The sequence below is a fragment of the Cygnus olor genome, chromosome 1 (assembly GCF_009769625.2).
Source record: "Cygnus olor isolate bCygOlo1 chromosome 1, bCygOlo1.pri.v2, whole genome shotgun sequence".
Taxonomy (NCBI): Eukaryota; Metazoa; Chordata; class Aves; order Anseriformes; family Anatidae; genus Cygnus; species Cygnus olor.
In genome coordinates, this window is record NC_049169.1 from 4249579 (window position 1) to 4260432 (window position 10854).

The following is a 10854-nucleotide window of genomic DNA, read 5'->3' on the forward strand; positions in this document are numbered from 1 at the left end:
CAATAGTATTTTGAATATGTCTTGATTACTCTGAACAGTTCATTATGAGAACCATGTGTGTCTCTGATGGAGTGAGTAAACCAAAGGAGAAGAGAAGATGTGCTTGACCAGAACCATTCACCACAAAATGGATGAATCCCAGTGTTGCAAAGTGACATAAAAAGCAGTTTCTGGACGGGCTGGGACTGTGGTTACATGCACAAGTCACAAGACTTCTGACTGTTTGCAGATTTCTCTGTCTCTCTCCAAAAACATGTGCTTTGTTGTTGTTGTTGTTGTTTTGCTGTTATTGTAAAAAAGGGATGTTCATGCTTCCCCCATTTGAATCAGTGACTCACACTGTCCTTTTATGACAAAGTAAACTGAATTCATAACAGAGCATAAAAGAAAGAAGTGATTCAGATTTCACTCCTGATTTAATGCTTGAATAATATGCCTGAGTACAAAGTATTATCAGTCAGCCTGCTGTCAATGTAACGCTGGCATAAGTGAAGGCAAAATTGGGATTAACGAAGCTGATGGCTTTGCAAAACGTTTTTTTGTTTGTTTGTTTGGTTGGTTGGTTGGTTTTGTTTTTCTTTTTCCTACAAAAACAGGGGCAGCGTATACGTTAAACACATCCAGTATGATGCAGGCTCTTTCAGACAATTAACTAATTAGTGCACGGTTTCCTGGTTCCATCAGCAGCTCAGCTCAAGCCCCAGTTGCTTCACTGCAGCAGACACACTTCCCCCTGAGAGAGTACAAAATACGAATGAATGTTGCAGCACGGTGTGCATCTGGGTGAATAGGCATCTATTTGTACTGACACCGTTACAGGAGCACTTCCTAGCATCTCTTGGGAAATCTTACTTGAAGCAAAACTGATTCAAATCAACTCAGAGGGAGGCATTGTCATGGCTATGGGGCTGTAAAGCAAAAGGTGACGTTTGTCACCTAAGACTGGAGTTAGAAGATATCCTGGAGATGGCAGTGTTGTGGAGAATAGCAGACTTGGTCTCTACTCTGTCAATAATAAAGAAAATAACAGGTACTGATGATATCCAAATGGAGAAGAGCAGCAGTAAGTGCAGACAAATAACAAAAGGGTAAGGGAAGAGGTTAGGAATATGAGCTGGGAATCATGAGTGAGATTTAACTGAAGAAAATGAGTATGAAGCAGTGAAGGCAGAGAAGAAAATGTGGGACCTCAAGAGGCAGGTTTATGCTGCAATGGAACATATGAATGGGATGTAGCAGGATATTGCTCTGGGTGCCTAAATTTGCTTGGGAACTGGAGTGATGCCACAGGAGGCACAAGCGTGGTGATGATCCTGGGCAACTGTTGGGTGCCTAAAGCCTAGCCAACGTAATCTTATTGCATTAAAAAGCAGTTCATCTATAAGTAGCCAAGGTGAAAATCTCATAGTTAACTACTGAAAGGACAAAGGTCCTCTCCAAGTTGGTGATCCTTGTGCTGTCAGCCACAGCACCATGGTGAACCATCAGAAACAGCTGTGAAAAATACATCCAGCTCCATCAAAGTTCAGCTGATCACCCAGCTCTCACCTGCTACCAGCTGCTTTGGTTAACAAGTGATTGGAAAACCACCAAATCAGATGTTTTATACATTTGGGCACTGGTGAATACTCTAGATGTCCTTATGGCCAGGTCTCCAGGCTCAGCACCTTCTCAGGGTTGTGTGAGAGTTTGGTTACCCTGTTCAGGCTGAAAGCTGGACAGGTAAGTGACCATTGCAGAGCTGATGGATGCACAACCCTATGCAACGACCAGAGGTTATGATGGAAGGGTAGGATGGTCTGACTTGCAACGAAGAAGAGCAGGTGGAGATTGGGGAAAGCAGTATGGAAATTCTAGTGCCTCTAGAGCTGCAGAGTTAAAGGCTGGTAGATATTCTCCATGCTGGGCAGTAGCTGGGCAGGTCTGTGGTTATGGTTAGGGTGACAGAGACTTACACTTGGTAGCCTTAGCTTTTCAGGTCTTGGAGATTTTTTTTCTTTTTCTCCCTTAAAGACTTCTACTGAAAGCTGAACAGGGCTGAGCTTTCAAGTATTCATTAATGAAACTGAGATGGTCCAAAAAGGAGTAGAAATAACCTAGCAACCCTTTGGGTTTGTGTGCAGAGAAAGGTGTGAAAAGGCACGTTCCACTTGGCTTGGTTAGAGGGAGAGCAGAGGAAACAAGGGGAGGAGGGACAACCACATCTTTACCAAAATATATGAACTGCAGGGCCAGGGTTGCACCCCTCAGGCTACAGAGAGTGCTGTTCTCACACACTCATGCTCACAAAGACTGGTTTCAGAAACTGTGCCAATGGAAAAGCAAAGCAGGTTTAAATTCCATCAGGTATCCTGGAGGAACATAGAGACAAGACATCAGCTATTCTTGATCATGCTTGCCTCAGGGCCACTCTTCCTTTGGAGTCATACCTGTTGCTCATGGACTGTTATATCCTTCCTTGTTCCCATTTGATTTCTGCCCCTCTGCACTGATCTTTGGTCTCCTAACTCTATAAAGCACCTTCAACCATCTCTGGGACAACAGTGCTATAACTCAAACATCTTTGTGTGGCAATTGCAAGAGTTTGTAGGGTTCCCAGAGCAAGGATTTTAAGACTCAACTAGCCAAAAGCAGTAGGAGCCACAGCTGAGAGATAATTCACCTTTAGCAGAGAGATGCAATCATTGACCTACTGTTCAGGTTTTATCCCTGGCTTAGTACACCTACATCAATTATACTAATTAATTCATCATTGCAGTAGTATGTACCTGCTCTTAACTGATGGTCCTGATTAACTGCAATGTGTGAGTTAATTTATTTCACCAAAGACAAGCAGTAGCACTTGTTCCTTCCTGAGCCCTTACTGAAAGCTGAACTTTTTAATATATACTCTTTTAATAAGGTATACTTTGCATTGGATAAAATGTTCTGTGATATATGTATGTGAGTGAACACATACGCTGTGGTTTTCACTGCAAGTGAAGAATATTTTTGTGTTTACGTGGGCACATGTCAAGTGTGAATCATCTTCTTGTGTTCTCAGCTGCTCCTCTTCAAGGTTTAAAAAAATGCAGACCCCACATACAGCTTTGGTTATTGTGCTGGGGACATGGCTACTTGAAAGTCCTTCAAGTTCAGAGACATCATGCCTAAATTTGTCTGGGGATCTGGACTTAGCTAATTCATTTTCACCAGTACCCAGGAGTCTGATTTCCATCACACTGACAGGAGGAACATCAGAGTCCCAACCGAACAGCTGAGCAGTAAAATCATAAAATTAAATCAGGGTTTTTAATGAGGACAAAGGAGACTAGAAAATATGTCATATCAGTGGCTTTGGGCACATGCTTTTCTTCACCCTCACTGAGAACCCCTCAAGAAGACCCAGTGAATGTTTTCAGCTGCAACCGAAAGATTTTTTCCCTGAGAGAGGCAAGTATGGGGGGTATTTAAATATACTGCCTATCATTGTAAAATGATATTTCTGCTGAATTCACACCAGACACTTGTGAGAGAGCTTGCTGCAACAACTCAGTGGGGGGAAAAAAAAATGCAAACATCAACATGAATATACTATATAAAGCTCGTCAGGCTGAGTAGCCACAGCTATTAGCTTGAGCGGGCATTTAGAAAAGTGGGACTTAAATAAGCAGCATGGTGAAAGTGTACCACAAGCTGACAATTTCAAGAAGCCCTTTGCAGCGCTGCATTCATCAGCCCTGCCTTTCTCTCCCTGTTAATTCTCCTTGCTTTGGCTTCTTCTTGTCCTTCTAGTTCAAACTCCCAGTTTGTAACAGACTTTCTGAGGACCCCAGAGTTGCTGCCATGCTCCACCCAGGACTGTATTTGCAAATATGTACCATATTTGTAAATGGAACCAATAAAAGTTGAGTAAGAAAGAATAAACATGATAACCCAGCCTAGTGAAAGGCAAACATAACTGGTAGACTCTTTTAGTTTACTCCTTGTAATTCTGGCTGTGTTCCTATGGCACCATCAGGGTGGTGCCAAAGACATCACAGACCTCAATGGCTGGACCCAAAGATCCTCTCTCCCAGGCATGGAGGGGTTCCACTGGTGGGAAATGTATGCCCTGCTAAATAAAAGGCAGAAAGCTGGAGCATTTAGATAGGACACGAGGCAGTCATTACCACTTGGCCTGAAGACCTCAAACTGGGTCCTTGGTTCTTTTTAATGGAGTGTACAAGCATAAAAAGACTCAGGCCCAAGGAATTCATGTGCCCACGTAACAGCTGGGTGCAGAGATCCCCAAAGTAATAGCAGTTTAGGTAGATCCATGGCTAGAGACAGCACACCTTATTATCCAGCTGTCTTCAGGCTAATATGGGGCTTAACTCGGGATCAGCACCATGCCAAGGTTATTCTTGCAGAAAGATCCTAAAACAACCATTAGGATGTACCAGCTAGCTCAGGTACCCCTGCCCTATAATTAATAGCGAGGTGTCACCTGTCTTCATGTGCCAGGATCTCAATAGTGAGGTAAGAAGATATCTACCACAGACAACTATGCCATAACTAGTTATGTATGCTTCCCTTTCAAATTGGAAAGAAACCTGTACTTTTATGATACACTCCATCTCATATTAGACACTAATTTGGGGAGGAGAGGGCAGCATGCCATCCACAACTCCAGGTATGCTCCAGCCTTCTGAATCCCCCATAACATCCGCCTTTCTTTCATGGCTATCCAGAAAGAACACCTCCTTCCCTCACAGGATTTTCTTTTACTGCTCTCATGAGAACAGAAAAAGTCCCTCAACAGATCAAAGCCAAACCAAAACCAATCCATCATCCAAGGAATAACTGCAGCGAGTGTTGCAAGGCTCCTTGTGTTAACTAACCCTCTTCAAAACATGTTTCAGAAGTGATTTATCTTTTCCTCTTAACACTTTTAAGCCAATTGTCATTATAATGAGCTAGAACAGCAAGTCTATAAAAATTAAAAAAAAAAAAAAAAAAAGAAAAAGAAAAGAAAAAAGAAAAAATGGGACATCTATTTCCTCTATAGTAGAACAATAATGATTTAGGTTTAGCTATGCTTGTTTAGCTGTTGCTGGTTTCAGAGTTTTTTTTTCCTTTTTTTTTTTTTTTAAGAAAAAAATAACACAACATTTGTCTTCCTTTCACAGGGAAATTGATTGTTTGAAGGAACCAAGATTGATGCACCTAATATTTACAAATGGCACTCACTTCTGGACACTCTATTTTCTGGTGTAACCTAATAAGAAATTGATTTGTTATTTGCTGGGTCTTCACCATGTTCAACAAATTTTAAAATATTTATATATGTATATTAGTACTAATCAGCCTTCAAAGTGATGAACAGACTGACTATAATTCTAATAAACTCAAATTTTGGTCCTACAATATGTAGTAAAAAATTATTAACCTAAAATTTTTCTGTCATTCACACACACATCTAGGAAATATTTCTTAGTTAAGACTAGCTTTCCTGGAATAAGCAAGAATACGATCACTTTCTTCTGTGATCATCTGTTGTCAGCTGTGCATCCCTCAGGCTTTTTTGTTACTCTTGTTTTGATTTATCATTTGATCTTTTCCATTTTGTCATCTTTGAACACAACTGAAATCCAGTAATGAGGATCATATGAATATAAGTACTTTTTTGCACGCATTAAAAGCTGAAATAATTTAATAAGATGCTTTCCTCTCTGTCTCCCAGAATGGAGGATTCGGTCCTGATTTACCTGTCTCTTCCCATGGACTTCTGAAGGCCAACACAACCATGCTCCTTATTGAGGCAGCGCTGAAGACTGATAGAATTTGTAGTCCCAAATGTGGACAATACTCACAGAAATAGACTTCCAGCAGGATCAAGATGAGGGAAGATGAAAGGTTGGCTACCTTTGAGATGCAATACTCAATTTGACTGAATACTGAAGTGGGAGCTGGGCCCTGAGAGCTGGAAAGAGGGATGTATGCTAGGTTTGTCATGTGGTTTCATGTGGCTTTATTTTGGTTTTCTGGTCCACAAAGCTGGTCTCAGAAGTACATGCTTTCCTATAGTCATGAGTTTAGGTCCCAAAGGAAGCCATGCCCACAAGCTGTGGCATAGGATCCCAAGAGCACAAACCCTAGGGCCAACCTGTCACAAACCTGAGCTGAGACCAGGAAGGTGGCATGGGTTCACATAGCCTGTATGTGGCACAGGCACAGCTGTGAGGGCTGAGAGCATAAGCCAAAGGCTTGAATCTTGTCTACAATAGGTGTGATTTGACAAGGCTTCAATGAAACAATAAGTCAGGTTGGAAGGTACATCAGGAGATCACTGGTCCAACCTCCTGTCATTCTTGCAGGCAGGTGCCCAAAACTGGAGGTAGTGTTCTGGATTTAGTTGACATTAACAAATGTCAGGTAAAAAGGGGGAGGGATTGATTTTTATGACTTCCTGGCTATACTTGTGCCGCTACAGACCAGTATCTTGTTAACCCTAAAGATTGCTAGGATGCACTAATGACTAGTAAACTAATGACTGCTTATTTCTGTGTTTTCTTTTTTTTTCTTTTTCTTTTTATTTATTTATTTATTTATTTATTTTTGTCATCTGCTGCTGACAAAACCTGAACAGTCTGTTCTTGAATTAATTTGTAGGACTTCAAAAAATGCAATGTAACTTCAATTAAAACACAAAACAAACAAACAAACAAAACCCTACATCTGGAGAAACCACAGCTCCCATCTATACTCCCCCAGCTGAGGCAGCATCTCCTTGTCCCCAGGCCAGATGGGGGGTCCTCAAAAAACCCTGGGGCTGCTTGGGTTTCCTGGGCTGGAGACTGCCTTACCTGAATCTGTCATTGCTGCTTTTGTTCCCACCTTGTTTCTGTGATCACAGCACTGCAGTGAGTAGCTGCTTGCCTCTCAGCAGACTTCCTGACAGGTGATTCCTTTATAACAGAGATTTAGGATAAAACAAAAATAGAGTTCCCAGTGACACCCTCCTTTTCTCCCTCCAGCATTTCAAGTCTGGGTTCATTATCACCTCTTTAATTGGGTGATTATAATAGAGCTGACAATCACTTGGTGCCATCCAAAGGCATGTTTGATCTTAGTTTTTAAATATATATATATATATATTATTTTTTTAAAAGCATAACAATTAAACTTCCCCTCCTTTGTCACACCCTTTCCAAGTAAACCAGGGAGCCCAAAATGGGTATAAATGTGTGTAGACCCAGGAATAGCCCAGTCCTCAGCCATTACCTGACCTGAGCAGCATCATGGCCTCTCAGATGCACATTATCAAAGTCAAAAAGGGTGATGGGGGGACTCAAGTAGAACAGCATTTAACAAACAAAGAAAAGGATGACCACTCTCACCAAGACTAGTCGTAGCATAGGACTAGCTATAGCTACTTTTAGTGTGACTGTGTTGAGAAGAGATGTGGTGGATCACTTCACCAGTGCCACCATGGGAAAAGGAAAAGCAGAAAGAGGAAGAAGCTCTTGCTAGCAGACTCTTAGTCCCAGGAGTGACTAATATTAATAGGCTGCCTGCAATCTATTAGGAAATGGAATTAATTAGTATCTTTAGATGAGTTTGTTTTGTGTTCTTTTAATTATGCACACAGGAAAAAAAATACCATCTGCCCTTTTGAAAAAGAGTAAAAATGCAATCACAGAGGAGCAGATGCCCGATGAAGGCAAGCAGAACTGCAACCCACAGCAAAACTGGTCACAGCAGAATCTTTAAGTGTCACACCATTTCCTGCAAGCATATTTTAAATGGCCAAACCATTTTTTCTGGACCCCCTGAGAGATAATATTTCAAGAAAAATTTTCCATGCTGCAGGAAGTCTCCTTCATCAGTGCTAGAAGATGGTCTGTTTTCGTAACAATGCAATTCATTTCGGATGTGCTCAGACTTCTGGATCCCCTGAAATCACTGAATAATTGAGGTTGGAAGGAATCTCTCTACCTCTGTTGTTCAGAGCAGGGTCAGCCATTACAGGTTTTTTTTGGCCATGTCCAGTAGAACTCCAAGGGTGGAGTCTCCATGACCTTTATAGAGGACAACCTGTTTCAGTGTTCAATCACCCTCATAGTAGAAGGCTTTTTTATGTTTAAACAATTTCATGTGCTTCATTTTTTTTTTACCCTTTCCTTCTGTCTGAACAGTCCCAGCTCTCCCAGACTCTCAATGACAAATGCTGTAGTCTCTTAATCACCTTCATGGCTCTTTGATGGACTCACTCCAGTATGTCCATGTCTGTTGTACTGGGGAGTCCAGAACTGGACACAAAATCCTAGATGTGGCATTGCCAGTGCTGAGGAGAAGAGAAAGATTACCTCCATCAACCTGCTGGTAAAGCACTTCATAATGCTGTCTAGGATGCTGTTGGTCTTCTTTGCCATAAGGACATATTGCTGGCTCATTTTCAGCTTCGCGTCCTGCAGAATGACCAGGTCCTTCTTTGCAAGAGAAGGTGAGACACCTCCCACCAGCCCAGGCTGCCCCCAGCCCCATCCAGCTTGGCCTTGGGCACTGCCAGGGATGGGGCAGCCACAGCTCCTCTGGGCAGCCTGGGTCAGGGCCTCGCCGCCCTCTGAAGATTTTCCTCCTAACTTTTAATCTAAATCTACTCTTTTAGTTTAAAGCCATTCCCCTTGTCCTATCACTACATTCATTGACAGAGTCCCTCATCAGCTTTCCTGCAGCCCCCTTTAAGTACTGCAATGACCAGTACACTGTCCTCCTCTATGTAACCAGGTCCTCTGCCCCTTCCCTAGCCTTCCTTTTGATGATGATGCACAGGTAGAATCCCTTCTTACTGCAATTCATATGTCTTGTGTAATTCAATTCCAGGTGGGGTATGAGCTTGTAGGGATGGTATTGGGAAAGCTAGACCGTGTATCTCTCTTTCTCCCAGGTTACCACATCTGCCCATCCTCCCACCTCTTATACATTTTCCTTTCCATGTTTTAGCTTTATTGGGAGCCTCTTGTTTATCTGTGAAGACCTTGTGCTGTCTCTGCTTGTTGTCCTGCATGTATGAAGTCCCATTCTGAACTAGAGTCCATTCAAATCGCGAAACCCAACAAGCCTTTCCACTGAGAAGGAAGGAATTTGCTCCACAAAGGCATGGACACAAGTCATTTCCCCAGAGGAACATCGGAAGAAAAGCTTTAATCTCCCATCTAACCCTCTGCATATAAAGTTACAGGTTATCCTTTGTTTTGCAGAGGCTGCACTGTAATAATTGAGTCCTTTATCTATAACTGCCTCCATCCAGGCTCCCTGGACTTTTGCAATGACAATAAAAGTTAATAAAAGCTTTGGAATATATTCTTATGTTGAATCCATATCCTTTCTCCTTTTGGATCTTTTATGGATGATAATGCATCCTTGGAGATTTCAGATAGTTTGATAGCAGGGATGAAACCACCTGGACATTTAATCACATCCAGTACACGACATTATGCACAGTACAGGTGATAAAATCCTTTCATGTAATATATTTTCCAAGAGTGGAGGGGGAAAACGGAATTGAATTTTTTTTTTCGTATTATTAATTGAGCACATTGGTCATGTTTAAAAGGCAGGATCTATTAAACGATGAGCCTGTGATGGGTTCATGGGAACCAGTAAATCAGCATGGTTCCTGGGACTTTCCCAGCCATATAGAGACACTTGATATCAAAAAGGAAATTGCTGTGATTGTTATACAATTGTGGATCACATGTGGAAAGGTGCCAGTGCTTTTAAGTTACACCATACATTTTCTTAGACTTAATTGGAAAAATCTACCAGTGGTAGAGGGAAGGATGTGAATTTTAATGCAACATCTCCTTCAGTTGTTAGAAATTGGTGTCACGGCCTGATGGTAAAAGCTCTGAAACTTCTTCGTGAGAAGTATTCCATTGGTACAAGTCAGACTGTTGCATGAAAGTGACTGTGCAGCACAAGGCACAATAGGGAATATCAGCCGAGTAAAGGATCTCTCAAAATAAGCAAATTTTCTCCAAACAGTAAGCAGTTCCAGTCATTCCAGAAAAATATGGGGGAAATCTAGCTAGGCCCATTAAATGGACTTCCTGTATTTCTGCTGGTAGGCTGGTTTACAGTCTAGAGTGATGGGCTTCAACCCCTCCTACATCCAGGTTTGGTTTATAAATCAGAATTTTTTCTTCTAGAAAATGCCCATCCATACAGCTGCAGCTTCATTTCCCTTGTTTGCCAGGAATCATCACTCCTTGCAAGCCCAAGTTGAGGACAGAGCCAGCAGCTGAGTGAAGCACATTTCAAATCAAGGATGGTCATGACTGCAGTGAAGAAAGAACATCAGTCATATCAGGCCACACCTCTCCTCTCCTGGGATTTTACTTGTGTGGAGAACATTGTCAGACAATTGTCAGACCCAGTATTTTTGGACAATTCCTGTGCTAAAAAAGTTCATAAGAAAACTCAGCTCAAGCCTTCCCCCAAGCAATCACTACAACAGTTATTTCTTTTGGGGACTGCTGAAATCTTTGTCCCAGTACCTATATGGCCCTGGTATTTGGTTTATGAGTCACCCACTGGACTGAACCATCACAACCCAAATATTTCTTTCTAAATATTTCTGTCTGTCAGACACACAGTCACTGGATCAGGTCTTAAACAATCATGCTCAAGCTGATGTCTTTTGGGAATGGTGACACTATTTTATTTGGGTCTGTAGTAGAAAACCACTGGGCACTAAGATCCCTGCTTAGCTTCACTGACATTTTAAATGGATTTTAAGATACACCCCACAGAAATAGCTGCTATATATATTTAGTGGGTATTGCTTATCATGAGGTAATTTCTTAAGGCTATATGGAGATATACAGG

The 10854-nt window shown here is 41.8% G+C and overlaps 1 long non-coding RNA gene across 1 annotated transcript; it reads left to right on the forward strand.

The window, feature by feature from the left end:
• Positions 1-1653: 1653 nt before the first annotated feature.
• LOC121063989 lies at positions 1654-9293 on the forward strand. The gene is made up of 3 exons (XR_005816262.1): positions 1654-1722; positions 5705-5877; positions 8968-9293. It is a non-coding gene; the product is annotated as an uncharacterized LOC121063989 (long non-coding RNA).
• The last annotated feature ends 1561 nt before the right edge of the window (positions 9294-10854 follow it).